The sequence below is a fragment of the Saimiri boliviensis genome, chromosome 20 (genome assembly GCF_048565385.1).
Source record: "Saimiri boliviensis isolate mSaiBol1 chromosome 20, mSaiBol1.pri, whole genome shotgun sequence".
In the NCBI taxonomy this organism is placed as follows: Eukaryota; Metazoa; Chordata; class Mammalia; order Primates; family Cebidae; genus Saimiri; species Saimiri boliviensis.
The window spans coordinates 41,848,193-41,857,171 of NC_133468.1; positions in this window are offsets into that span (position 1 = coordinate 41,848,193).

Genomic DNA, 8,979 nt, shown 5'->3' on the forward strand with positions numbered 1-8,979 from the left:
TGTTTTTGAAAAGCAAATATGTAATTCAACTCTCAAATTGCTTAATGCTCTTCATTCCTGTTGTATTCACATGTGAAAGCATGTGATCAAATGAAAAGACCTGAGTGGAGAGGTTCTTTGTGTTTAACTTACAGTATTGAGTGATCATGAGGTAGGCGTTCAGAGTGATACTCTTCTGCATTATAGTAAGAAAAAGTGATTTTTAATCTTCGTTAAAATTAATTTGTAGTATATTATTTTACCTATTGTATAATAAAATGTGTTAAGTTTAAAAGTTTTTAAATTGTGTGTGAACTTATTTTTAAACTTTTTTTTTTAAACTTGTTAAGACCATTGTGCATTCAATGAAGTGTTTTTATGCCACTAACTTTTACCCATCCCCCGTTACTCAAGGGTTTAAGTAAAAGAGGGTAACTGTATGCTATTTGATAACATAATGGACTAACATTTCTAATAATTATTTTTGCTAGTTGCTTTAAACTGCTAATAAGTTAAAGAGCCTGGGTGCCGTGGCTCACGCCTGTAATCCCAGCATTTTGGGAGGCCGAGGCAGGCAGATCACAAGGTCAGGAGATCAAGATCATCCTGGCTAACACGGTAGAACCCCATCTCTACTAAAAATACAAAAAGTTACCTAAGCGTGGTGGCACACAGCTGTAGTCCCAGTTACTCCGGAGGCTGAGGCAAGAGAATCGCTTAAACCTGGGAGGCGGACGTTGTAGTGAGCTGAGATCATGCCCCTTCGCTCCATCCTGGGTGACAGAGCAAGACTCCATATTAAAAAAAAAAAAAATTGTTTCCATAGGTTAGATTTTTTGTTTTTGATTTAAATGTATTTCTCTTAATTTTTGTGGATACCAAAATGATGGCATGTATGGCATTTGATACAGGCATATGATTTTATGTATTAATCACATCAGGGCAAAAAGAAGTATCCATCAACTCCAGCATTTCTTTGTATTATAAACCAATTCTACGCTTTTAGATACTTCAGAATGTACAATCTTTATTGACTACAGGGTCATTTTTATGGTTATAATAAAAATTATATGCAAGTATACATAAATCATGAGAAAATTCTGAGTTCTGAATAAACATTTTTTTTTTTGTTTTGTTTTTGAGACGGAGTTTTGCTCGTTACCCAGGCTGGAGTGCAATGGCGCGATCTCGGCTCACCACAACGTCCGCCTCCTGGGTTCAGGCAATTCTCCTGCCTCAGCCTCCTGAGTAGCTGGGATTACAGGCACGCGCCACCATGCCCAGCTAATTTTTTGTATTTTTAGTAGAGACGGGGTTTCACCATGTTGACCAGGATGGTCTCGATCTCTTGACCTTGTGATCCACCCGCCTCGGCCTCCCAAAGTGCTGGGATTACAGGCTTGAGCCACCGCGCCCGGCCTTTGTATTCATTCTTAAGTCATGCTCTTAGAAGCAGCATTTGTTTTTTCAAACCTTGGCTCTTTCTGGTCTTACTTGCACAGGCCAAAACTGTGACTATGAGTGTGCCAGTTTGGGTTCTAGGCTCAAAGGGTCTTAAATTCTTCCAAAATGGCTCTTAAAAGCCCATTTTAGCCAGCTGAAAAATAAAATATCATGGGGAGAGAAACCAAAGTGCCCCAGTTGACAGATCACTCTCAGAAGCAGAGCCACCTAATCTGCTATCAGCTGACCATTCATGGCTGAAGAAGCCCAGCTGAGCGCAGTCTAAATTTCTTTTTTTTTTTTTTTTTTTGAGACGGAGTTTCGCTCTTGTTACCCAGGCTGGAGTGCAATGGCGCGATCTCGGCTCACCGCAACCTCCGCCTCCTGGGCTCAGGCAATTCTCCTGCCTCAGCCTCCTGAGTAGCTGGGATTACAGGCACGCGCCACCATGCCCAGCTAACTTTTTGTATTTTTAGTAGAGACGGGGTTTCACCATGTTGACCAGGATGGTCTCGATCTCTTGACCTCGTGATCCACCCACCTTGGCCTCCCAAAGTGCTGGGATTACAGGCTTGAGCCACCGCGCCCGGCCCCGCAGTCTAAATTTCTAAGCAGCTCAGTAATGAGCTAGTAAGTTTTGGGGTAGTTTATTACGCAGTTATAGCTTACTAACAAATACATTTATTGTAGGAAGGGTGCCAGGATTTCAGTGAAGATTAATTACAAATAACCTACAAATGTTTGGCATCCTGTAAGTATTAATTTTCTTTTTATTTCATTTAAAGTTAGATTTCATATCTCTGGGACACATTTAAAGCAGTGTCTAGAGGGAAATTTATAGAAATAAATGCCCCCCCAACAATAAAAAAAAATTAAGTTAGATTTCATTTAGATGTTACTGAGTTATACAGAAGAGCAGGTAGATGTGTGTGGATGCAAGTGATTGGTGCTTAAACTCACACAGTGCCCCACCACAGGAGCAAAGCACGCAGCTACCGCTGGACAATTAGGTCCAAGGCCAAATAGCAAAGTAAGCAGTTGACCTTTGTATAGCCCATTTTCACACTGCTATAAAGAACTACCTGAAACTGGGTAGTTTATCAAGAGAAGAGGTTTTATTGACTCACAGTTTTGCATGGCTGAGGAGTCCTCGGGAATCTTACAGTCATGGCAGAAAGCAAAAGGAAAACAAGGCACGTCTTCACAAGATGGCAGGAAAGAAAGAGGGAAGTAACACACTGATTAGACAATCAGATCTCATGAGAACCCTATCACAAGAACAGCAAGGAGGAAGTCTGTGCCCTATGACTCAATCACCTCCCACCAGGTTTCTCCCCTGACACGTGGTGATTACAACTGAAGATGAGATTTGGGTGGTGACACAAAGCCATTAACAGCCTTTAATCTATTTTCTCCACATCTAAACTTTGGAGGTTAACACTGTAGAGTCCTGAAGACATGCGGTTCGCTCCTCTTGGGGCTCTATCATTCATTGTTCACTGTCTGATGTTTGGAAGGAAGAGGAATTCTCACCAAACAGAAACTGGAACACAATGGTCTACATGTGGACACTTCCTGCTAGCAGTGACTGCTGTCTCTAGGGACACCGTCCTACCCATCTTTGGGCCTGAACGGAGAGGTTTATAGGGAGAGACTGTTCCCTCATTTCCAGGAGAAAGTGAGTATTTAGTTTGTTCAGGTCCCTGAGATCAGAGTCAGATCTCTCAGAGCTGCTCTTCCATGTGGCAGCTACTTAGGGTTTGAGGCTACTGGGTAGCTGGAATGTGGCTGATTTTAAATGAGATGTGGGGCCGGGCACGGTGGCTCAAACCTGTAATCCCAGCACTTTGGGAGGCCGAGGCAGGTGGATCATGAGGTCAAGAGATGGAGACCACCCTGGTTAACATCGTGAAGCCCCATCTCTACTAAAAATACAAAAATAAATTAGCTGGGCATGGTGGCACGTGCCTGTAATCCCAGCTACTCAGGAGGCTGAGGCAGGAGAATTGCCTGAACCCAGGAGGCGGAGGTTGTGGTGAGCCAAGATCGCACCACTGCACTCCAGCCTGGGTAACTAACAGAGTGAAACGCTGTCTCAAAAAAAAAAAAAAAAAAAAAAGAAACTTGGCCAGGAGTGGTGGCTCATGCTGTAATCACAGCACTTTGGGAGGCCAAGAGTTCGAGACCAGCCTGGCCAACATAGTGAAATCCCTCTACTGAAAATATAAAAATTAGCTGGGCATGGTTGCAATGCCTGTAATCCCAGGTACTTGGGAGGCTGAGGCAGGAGAATTGCTTGAACCCAGGAAGCAGAGGCTGTAGTGAGCCAAGATCACATCACTACATTCCAGCCTGGGCAACAGTGAGACTCTGTCTCAAAACATGTGCATGTGCAGAGGCCGGGCGTGGTGGCTCACGCCTGTAATCCCAGCACTTTGGGAGGCCAAGGCAGGTGGATCACGAGGTCAACAGATCGAGACCATCCTGGTCAACATGGTGAAACCCTGTCTCTACTAAAAATACAAAAAACTAGCTGGGCGTGGTGGCGTGTGCCTGTAATCCCAGCTACTTAGGAAGCTGAGGCAGGAGAATTGCCTGAGCCCAGGAGGTGGAGGTTGCGGTGAGCCGAGATCGCGCCATTGCACTCCAGCCTGGCTAACAAGAGCGAAACTCTGTCTCAAAAAAAAAAAAAAAAAAAAAAAAAAAAGTGCATGTGTAACTCAAATGATGATACAATAAAAAACCATTAAAAATGAGTAAAAGGTTTATTTTATTTTTGAGACGGTCTTGCTCTGTCACCCAGGCTAGAGTGCAGTGGCGCGATATCGGCTCACTGCAACAGTGAGAAAGCTGTAGCCGTAACAGAAAAAAAGGGCTGTTATTCTTGAAATACATATAATAAGAGAAACAAAGCTGAAAATAATTAGAAAATAAAATAACCAGAATTTCTCTTTAAATTCAGCAGGACTGAGCTTTGCCACCTGGAAATAATGTACTCTCCACATGAAGAATCAATGTTACTGTTTTATCACTGAAATATTTCATTTCTGACTTGAAGTTACAAACTAACTTCAGGAAGAACAGTTATGTCTTACTGTGGAACATCTGTTACACAGCAAGCACTGTCATGTTTGTCTGCTATGTTTTATATATAAAAGTATCCCCATGACTTATGATGCCTCCATAGTACTTACCTGACTCAACAAACTGGTGCAATAAATAAATTGACTGTCAATTATGAAAAGTGAAATAAACAATAACTTTTTAAAAGTAGGGTTACATAGGGTTCTCCAATTAAAAAAACAAGAGAGAATGTTTTAACCAAATAAAACTTAATACACTAATAGTAAAATTACACCTAAAAATTACTTTTTGTGCACTACTAAATTTTATAAAAATCACTGTTATAATCCCTGACCAACTCACATAATACTTCATAAACTGTTTAAAAGAAATTGTAAGAAGAAAGAAATACATGGCTCTACCAAGAGTACCAGTCAAGTAAAAACAGAACATTTGCATGGGGAGATTCTGAACTATAAGCCATAATATTTTACAGTAATGAATTCAATACAAAGCAGACAGTATAGATTTGTTTTAGCATTTGAGGTTGCTTTCTAGTATATCAGTCACCTTATTTAAATGTTTTGTTCTAATATTGCTCTTCTGCAAATCGGTACAGATACACAAGTACACTTTACAATTTTCCTACAGCTAAGGGTTATCGTTCAAGCAATATATATGTACATTTACCTCTTATGTAAATCAATACTAAAAGTCCTTATATATTTGCAGGCAGAGAGGCCACATGTTAAAAGAAAAATATATAACAATTTTTTAAAAAGTATTCAGGACTCAGAAATGTATTTTATTTATACTTTAATAATTTTTATTATGATCCTAGCTAGTAATGGACATTTCATTTACCCTGATGTAATTATTGCATATTGCCTGTATCAAAACATGTCATATATGGCATAAATGTAAAAACACACTATGTACTCATGAAAAATAATAAATTTAAACAAAAAAATAATGTAAAACCTATGAGAGTAATATTCCTTATTTGCAGTTTAAAGCCACTGGCAAAAAAGATTACTAAAGATGTTAGTCCACTATGTAACCAAATAGTATATTTCTATCATCACCTTTTACCTACACCATTAAGGTGGGATAGGTGAATGTTTGTGGCATAATTCTTCACTGAATGCACAATAGTCTTAAAGTTAAAATATGTTTAAAAATCAAAGTTAATAATCTAAAATTCTGAAATGTATTGCATTTTACTACAGAAAAGTAAAATTAGTAAAATGATATAATTTTTTAAACTTAAGAATTTTTTTCACTATTAATGCAGAATATTACTCTGAACACATACCTCATGCATCACTCAGTATTATCAGTTAACCACAAGAGCCTCTCCACCTAGATTTCATCATGCATCTTTCATTTTAATGTTCTTACTTTTCCACAGAAAAGGTAGTAACGCCCACCTAAAAAAAAAAACCTCTCATATCTTTGATACAGCAACAGTTGATAGATCACATTCTTTTACATGTGAATAGAAATGACAACACAAATTTGAGAGTTGAATTACATCATTATTCACTTTTCAAAAAACCTGCAATTTCTTTGAAATAAAAATGTACTTTGAATGTAAATACACCACTGCAATAAATTTTTTCACTTCTATTAATCTACCAACTTTCATTTTGGATAATTTTCTGTACTCAGCACTCTTTGCGTAATTTCTGAAGTGTGTCTTAGATTACTGTGAATTGTGATATTTACATAAATTGAATTTTGCATCTTTTTTTTTTCATATTTACTGTATTTGCAAAAAAAAAAAAAAAAATTTTTTTTGTATAATCCCTCTGGTGTTTTCTAAGCTGTAGTTCTTGAAAAAAAATTTTCCAAAATTCATTACGGTCATAGGGTTTTTCTCAAATATAAATTTCCTGGTACTGAACGAAGTTTGAACCGCTGCTTCAAGGTGTTTCTCTAGTACACAATGTGCACAATAAGATCTGTGATACATGTAAAGGTACTAAAACCTCTATTTTTAATGTTTCTCCTTTAAAATAAATAGTCTGCTTCACTTTATAGGCTTGTATTTTCTGAAAGATCTTTTATTAGTAATTGCACTGATAATGCTTTTATTAAGTACCAACTCTCTGATGTTAATATGTGAGCAGGTATTAATGACTTTTCCACATTCTTTGTATTTATACAATTTTTCTCAAGTATAAATGCTTTCCTGTGCAGTAAGGTACGAGAATTAAGTGTTTGCCACATTCATCACACTTCTAGTAGGCTTCTCCAGTATGAATTATCTTACCTACAATCAAGTGTGACAACTACTTAAAGGCTTTGTCACAGCCTTCACATTTCTAGGATTTCTCAACAGTATGATTTCCTTTTTGTCTAGAAAAGTTTGCGGTGTTGTCAAAAGCACTGTCATGTCTTTTAGGTTTGTAGTGTTTCTCTCCAGTATGAATTTTCTTATGACGAGTGAGGTTTGAGGATCTGTTAAAAGCTTTGCCACATTCTTCACATTTGGAGGCCGAGGTGGGTGGATCACAAGGTCGAGAAATCAAGACCAACCTGGTCAACACGGTGAAACCCCGTCTCTACTAAAAATACAAAAAATTAGCTGGGCATGGTGGCGCGTGCCTATAATCCCAGCTACTCAGGAGGCTGAGGCAGGAGAATTGCCTGAACCCAGGAGACGGAGGTTGCGGTGAGCTGAGATCGTGCCATTGCACTCCAGCCTGGGTAACAGGAGCGAAACTCCATCTCAAAAAAAAAAAAAAAAAAAAAAGGAAGAGAAAGATTAATTCTACAGTAAGAAAAAAATGTGTCAGGCTGGGCGCAGTGGCTCAAGCCTGTAATCCCAGCACTTTGGGAGGCCAAGGCAGGTGGATCACGAGGTCAAGAGATCAAGACCATCCTGGTCAACATGGTGAAACCCCGTCTCTACTAAAAACACAAAAAGATTAGCTGGGCATGGTGGCGCATGCCTCTAATTCCAGCTACTCAGGAGGCTGAGGCAGGAGAATTGCCTGAACCCAGGAGGCGGAGGTTGCAGTGAGCCAAGATCCTGCCATGGCACTCCAGCCTGGGTAACAAGGGCGAAACTCCGTCTCAAAAAAAAAAAAAAAAAAAAAGTGTCAGAGAGTTATTTAACCAAGTGAATCATTAACATCAACTGAACTAGGACAAATTTGTATGATGTGCTGAGGCACACAGAAAAACACAGGCGTTCAAGACCAGCCTGATCAACATGGCCAAACCTTGTCTCTACTAAAACAACAACAACAACAACAACAAAAGCCAAAAATTAGCAGGGTATAGTGGTACATCACAGATTTCAATTCTGACACAGTAATAGTGGGAGACAACAACACCCCACAGACACTATTAGACAGATTATTGAGGCAGCAAATTAACAAGATATCAGGACCTAAATTCGATACTTGATCAAATAATCCTAATAGAAATCTACAGAACTCTCCTTCTAAAAACAACATAAACGGCCAGGCATGGTGGCTCACGCAAGTAATCCCAACCCTTTGGGAGGCCAAGTCAGGCCAATTCAAGACCAATCTGGCCCACATGGTGAAACCATGTCAACTCTACTAAAATTACAAAAATTAGCCAAGTATGGTGGCGGACACCTGTGATCCTGGCTACTCAGGAGGCTGAGGCACAAAAATCGCTTGAATCTGCAAGGCAGAGGTTGCAGTGAGCCATACAATTACTTGAAACTTAAACCTGCAGCTGAATGACATTTGGGTAAATAATGGAATTGAGACAGGAATCAAGAAGTTTCTTAAAACAAATGAGAACAAGAATAAGTAAGAACATACCAGAATCCCTACAACAAAGCTGAGGCAGTATTAAGAGGGAAATTTATGCCATTAAATGCTCACAGCAAGAAGTTAGAAGAATCTCAATTTAATAACCTAATATCATAAATAAAAGAATGAGGCTGGACACAGTGGCTCACGCCTGTAATTGCAGCACTTTGGGAGGCCAAGGTGGGCAGATCACCTGAGGTGTCAAGTTCAAGACCAGCCTGGCCAACATGGTGAAACCCCATCTCTACTAAAAATACAAAAAAATTAGCCAGGCATGGTGGTGCACACCGGTAATCCCAGTTACACAGGAGGCTGAGGCAGAAGAATCGCTTGAACCTGGAAAGTGGGGGTTGCAGTGAGCTGAGATTGTGCCATTGCACTCCAGCCTGCGCAACAGAGCAAGACTCTATCTCCAAACAACAACAACAACAACAACAACAACAACAAAATAATAGACTGGATAAAGAAAACATTATGGCTGGGTGAGGTAGCTCACACCTGTAATTCTAGCACTTTGGGAGGCCGAGGAGGGCAGATGATTTGAGATCAGGAGTTCGAGACCAGCCTGGCCAACATGGTAAAACCCTGTCACTACTAAAAAACGCACAAAAAAATTAGCTGGGCATGGTGGTGCATGCCTATAATACCAGTTGCTTGTGAGGCTGGGGCAGGAGAACCGCTCGAACCTGGGAGGCAG